This window comes from Symphodus melops, assembly GCF_947650265.1.
Source record: "Symphodus melops genome assembly, chromosome: 20".
In the NCBI taxonomy this organism is placed as follows: domain Eukaryota; kingdom Metazoa; phylum Chordata; class Actinopteri; order Labriformes; family Labridae; genus Symphodus; species Symphodus melops.
The window spans coordinates 4,737,163-4,743,264 of NC_136710.1; the positions used below are offsets into that span (position 1 = coordinate 4,737,163).

Sequence of the window (6,102 nt, forward strand, 5' to 3'; positions counted from 1 at the left end):
CAGTGTCTGAATCTGATCTGTAAGGATAGGGGATGGATTTGGAGTTATTTGAATAGTTTTGACTTTTTCTGGTGTGCATCACTGAGCAATAAAAATCTATGAAATAAGAAATCAAAGGTTTTGATTTAAGCTGTCTTATTTCCCTTACATAGAACAGGCTTATATTTATGTCTTATTTAAACTGAATGGATAAAACTCATCATAAATCTGTTCTTTTCCCATTTCGTAAAAGACATTTTAGAAATTCAGCACAAAATGTTACACAAGTTATCCTGATCTGGTTGAAACAGGATCACAGCCAGAGACACAAATGGAAAAATTAACAAAAGAGAAAATTTTCTGTCTATGGGATGAAATGTGTCAATTTAGTACAAAATATTATCTGAAAGATCCATTTGGAAAATAGTGTTCCGACTTTAATAAATGTCTTCATATTATTTTATGAGTAAGACCATTCAACACATTGCACTTGACTTAAATCCAATGATATCTTAAATTAGTGGTTCTTAACAGGTGGGCCGAGGCCCAAAAGTGGGTCGCAGAGCGGGCGAAAAAAAAGTGTCAAAAAAGGCCACGAAGCAGTTTTAAAATATTTTATTTTTCTTCCACCCAGCCGAGGTCCAAACTGCTAAGCTTTTTCATTCAATGAATCTGATTGGTGGGAGGGGGACAGAAATGTGTGTTGCTGGTGGTGGGTCCTGAGGGTCCTGCAGGCTAGACCCAGTTAAGAACCACTGTCTTAATTAAATGGCTGAAAATGATCAACACAATGAAGTGAAGTATGAATGTTAACTTTCAACAGGTGCTCCTGTTCATTTGTCCTCTCTCTCAGTCTCACAGTGTGTAGTGCAGAAGCTCCCGGCTTTACACAGGCAGGTTTCTTTTTGTTTTCATACACTCTAAATATTGTACATAGTCACTTTTTTTCCCCTTGCAGCACTCGTGTGTTGATGTCGCAGCTTGTAGTTTGTTGTGATTGTGAGATGATGAAGCAGTGACTGAAACAATGGCTGGAATGTCCTCATCTTCTGTACAGGTGAAACATCTTTGAAAACAGTGGGGTGAAAGAAAAAAAAAATAGAAAGCTGGATTATATAATTATAGTTTAGCAGTGTGTGTTTTTTCTTTATTTTCTTACAGAGGCCGTAATTACAGCTCTGAGGCGCGGCTCGTTATTCCTTTCAGCGTCTCTAATCTCACCCAGGAAGAATAGAAACTGTCAATCACACGCTGCACTCAGCAGAGAGACAAGAGGGGACTGATTGTTGCTGCTGTGCTGACACACACACACACACACACACACACACACACACACACACACACACACATTTCCTTCCTCCTTCTCTGCAGTGTTTTCGTGTTTTCAGACTCCCTCTCTTTATTCATGCACGTCCAAAATCTTTAAAAAGATGATATTTGACGTGCTTCAACCTTCTTTAAAATATGGTGGGTGGGGTTTTTAACGGTAGGTAGATTTCTGGCTATTTTTGTGCTGACCTTCTTAAGACCTTCTTCATGGACTGACACTTCTTCCTATTGTCTATTATATAGCTGAAAAAACTACCCAAAATAAGGCCAGAAAGCTCCCCTATGATTCCTGCGATTGTGCTAAACGGGCGATATTGTTTAAGCAGTTTACTGCATGAAGAGCTATAGGGGTGTTCACTTATTGAAATGTGGATGCACCATTTAAAGGTACTTGTGCTCTACTTTTTTTTGAATATTCTCCTTTTGTGCCACACTTTACATTTCTACTCATCCTCTCACTGTTTATACCTTTATATAAAAGCTTGCATTTGTTGTTCCAACAATCTCCATCTTTTTTTTTTACTTCCACTTTTAAACCCTTGAGACAACTGAAGTTATACGCAAAACAAAATAAGAGGAATATAAAGTGGAATAGAAGATGTTTGGACGTTTATACCATGACGTATATCTCAGTATATTGTAAACTGAAGTTGTATGGAAAGTGATGCATTTAAAACCTTTAAATAATGCTATAACCGATTAATACTTCTCTGTAGAAAAGTCAAGACATGGCTTGATTAAAAAATGCTTCATTTTCCTGATTTTATTTTTGAACATGGACTTAAGTTACATTACAAATAAGACTACTGAAGGGCCTCACTTAAGCTTCTACTACTTTCTTCTTCTACCCCAGTAAAAAGTGTGAGACTCCTCTTTACTTGAGGGGCTCTTAATTCAATTTTGTACATCCATCACTTCTCATTAATCACTCCTGCGTGTTAGTTTTTCAAATTAATTTCTCAGTAGGACAGACTAATGAGCAAGTTTTCCTTTTTTTTAAAAATCTGGTTTCTTTGCCTCAAGTAGCAAAAACTATTCATTTTCTTTTCATTTTACAAACATGATCGTTTCACTTGTAATCTGTTGGTCAGTAAAAGGTGTCATAGTTCTGTTTTTTTTTTTTTAGTAATTCCTCCACATGTTCAAACTGCATTTCATTAGAGTGACATTTCTGAGTTATCTAAATCCTGATTTCCCTCAATGAGCGCAGATTTCTGCTGCACATGATCCCGATGTGCAGGAAAACCTGGATATGTTCCCTGACTGCACGTGCCCACGGGCCAAAAGAGAGAGAAAAATTGTTTGTCTGCACCATGCACTGACTGCCTCATCTCCACACACCCCCACCTCCACCCCCGCGTGCGGCTGGATTGCGGCCTCGTGGAGATGAATCTGATCAATCAGATCAATCAACAGGGATTACAGTAATCCTGGAGGTCAGAGAGAGGGCACCGGGCCACTCAGAGTTCACACATCCAGCACGAGCTGCACACAAATCTGTTCAGGAATGAAAAACACGAGAGCGTATGAAGCTGGGATTTTAAAGAGTCAATAATAAAAACAAATGACTGGATTTTTCACAATAAATCAATTTATTTAGGATTTCAAACGTCGTTTTAAGCGATAGATTAGCTTCTCACAATTCTTTTGACGTGTCTGTTTGAATAAAAGTCTAAATAAAGAGCACCGGAGGGATTTGTAATTATTGAAATTAATTTGTGGAAATGCGTTTTATCGAATATTAAACGGGTGTAGCTGCTGCTGTTTGAGCAGACAGATGTGTTTTTATGTTTTTTAAACGCTATAGAGGGAAAGTTTACAGGTCACTTTGTGGAAGAAAACAAAAGCTTGAAAGGAGATTATTCAGAAAAAGGTAGAAAAGGTTTGCAGGACTTCAATGACAACTTTTACGCAAAATGAATTGGAGTTGCTTCTTCACATTTACAGACGGAAAACGAACATCAAGACAGAAGGCTGCATTTATAATACAGGTCCTAATAATAAACTGTGTTTAAATCTTAGTGTTAGTTCATTACTTTATCAGACAGTCAGACACACCCTGATCTGATTTTAAGGGATTCTCGCATTTATTCAAACTTCAGACGAGGAGACTGGAATCATGTTGCAAAATAAAACGACGTTTTGTGTTTTCTCTAAAGTTGATTTTACGAGACACGTAAACAAATAATTATCGAATCCAATTTCTGAGAAAGCTCAGAACTTTTGCAGAGTTTGTGCCAAATGTTGGCCTATATACACAAATGTGAGTCTTTAAAGGTGGACAGCGATTTTTCAGGGGTGAAAACAAAAGATTTTAAAACGTTCAGGCTTCACATGAGGACAGTTTACACTGTTTTAATACAGTTAACTTATACTGACTCACAGTTTAGTTTTAAAGGCCGATTAAAATTTAAAAAAGACGTTTTAAATAGACTAATTACATTGAACTCTTTTAAATCATAGACGTTTTTATAACAATATATAAAACAAAATGTAGGCTATAGTATTCGGATACTTAAGGAGTGTCGTTTTTAATGTGACAAAATATTTCGTTTCTTTTTGAAAATTTAAGAAACTAAACAAAGATGATTAAAAAAATATTGGTTTGAAAATGATTGTAAAACAAAGTCTTGATGAAGAACTTCATGTTTTTTTTCTCTTTGTGAACCTCCAAAGTTCAGATTGAATGATATTTATTAAAAACAGCCGGATCATTGAGACACATTCGTCCTGCATACAGCTGAATGTTTACAACCACACTGCACACCACCACCAGCCTGCTATAATGGAAACTATCATCAGCCTCTTTTTTGTTGCCCGATCAACTCATTACAAATCGTTTTGTCCCACATTTGAATTATTTCTTTGAGACAAAAAAACACAATGGCTGTTTAATTAGAAGTAGGCCTACAAACGCAATAAGAGAAAGAAAGTCACATTTTAACGTCGATTATAAATAGTAGAAAAGTACAAATAACGACGAAATTATAAATATATACAGCCTAGGCCTGCTTTTGTTTTAATAGATTCCTCCCCAGCTACTCGCCATTATCAGCCTTTAATGTCAGCACTTTTACATCTCTCCATATTTGTGTTAATATTTCATGTTCTCACGCAGCAGCATAAACCTGATCCGGGACCCCGGGTTCGGTTCAGGACTCGAACATCTTCACAACAGACGATCTTTGTCACGTTTCTTCTATAACTTTATGTCTCTGAATCTTATTAAAGCCACGTTTATAGCTCTCAACCAAACTTCCTTCAGACTGCAGCCGACGATGCTTTATGTTTATTGCTATTTGTATTGAATCAAACGAAACCTTTATTGAACACGTTTTAAGGGCAAACAAGATGACGAGACGTCACGTGGCCTCCTGCAGAATTAAGACGGATTAATTTGTTCTTTTCCATCAGTAATAGTTACAAAAGATTTGTTACATGAAGGCTGGACGTGAGCCAGAGACAAGTCCTCATGTGGACACTGTTAAATAAATGCTGCTTTCAGTTTTCATTTTAGCCTGTTTTTACATTTAAGTCCTCTAAACATAAAGAAGGCTATATAAAGTGTAAGTCTGAATACTACCTGATGATATACACTGTGAGGCTACTTCTTTTATTTTCTTCCTTTTTTTATATCATTATTTAACATGACTTGAAAAGATGACTGCACAGACGTCTCTCCTGGTCTTACCTAAACTTTAATTGTTGTTTTTTAAGTGTAATTAAAGTGTGTAACAGCTCCTCATTCTGTGGACACTTTATCATGTAAATATTACTGTCCTCATTATCTGGTAATGCTCGCTGCTTTGGTGTAAATACTGTAAAAAAACCAACAAAAAAACCAACAATATACTAAACAATATACCTCTCGTATATTAACCTTCTGTCACATAATAGAACACCTGAATGTGCTTCCTCTAACTTTTTACATAAAACCATGAAATTAATTATGATTTAATTGGTTGACTTTGTTTCCTGTCTTTACATGCTGTAAGAATGTTGATGTCTTTTTTGTGTTTTTATGCTATTGGGAGGCAAATTCCCCCAAAGGAGCAATAAAAGTTGTATTCATTCATTCACGTGTCCTTTACACTCCTCGCCTCATGTCTGCACATAAAGAGTCAGATACGCTTCTTCTAGGACACTAAAGCTTAGTCTGAAAACTTCTGTCATGTTTGCGTGCTCATTATAAGGCAGACTGTGTCATGGCTCAACTCTCAGCAGCAGTTAAACCACAGTGTGAACTCTGGTTTGAATCTCCTCTTCAGTGAAGAAAGAAGAAAACGTTTGTTTTAGACTCACAGTCGTTGCCAGCTCACTCATTATTTTGAGAGTTTTTATGTTCGACGTCCTTCTCCCAGACATTTAGAGTAAGAGGATGAAATTTACTGGTGTTTGCTTCATGAAAAATAACCCCAGTAAAATCATCAGAAGATTCCAGATTTTATTCATTTAATTCTCATGAGTGGAATCTAAAAAACAAGATGGAAGATAATGTTCACAAACAGAAGGTCATAATGGAAACATTTTCTCTCTTTCAGAGGAACTGGAGTCAAACTTTCCATATTTCACCTTTTTTTAAGGAGCAGCTTCTTTTAAAGTGAAACAAAAGTCTTCTAGAGTTTTCTAAATATTTGTTAAATATGAATAAATGTAGCTCTGTAGTGGAGTTAAGTATTTTTTGGGGGGGAAATTGGGAACAAAATAAATACCTACCTAATTGGAGTTGATGCTCTGTAAACGGAGGGCATCTATGAGGTGTCGAGGTGCAAAGAAACATCAGTTCACCTTCAG

At 36.4% G+C, this 6,102-nt stretch overlaps 1 protein-coding gene across 1 annotated transcript in view; it reads left to right on the top strand.

Annotated features, from left to right (window-relative positions):
* The window catches only part of rgp1 (GP1 homolog, RAB6A GEF complex partner 1), a 242,800-nt gene that overhangs the window by 176,148 nt on the left and 60,550 nt on the right, over window positions 1–6,102 (top strand). The window lies entirely within an intron of this gene.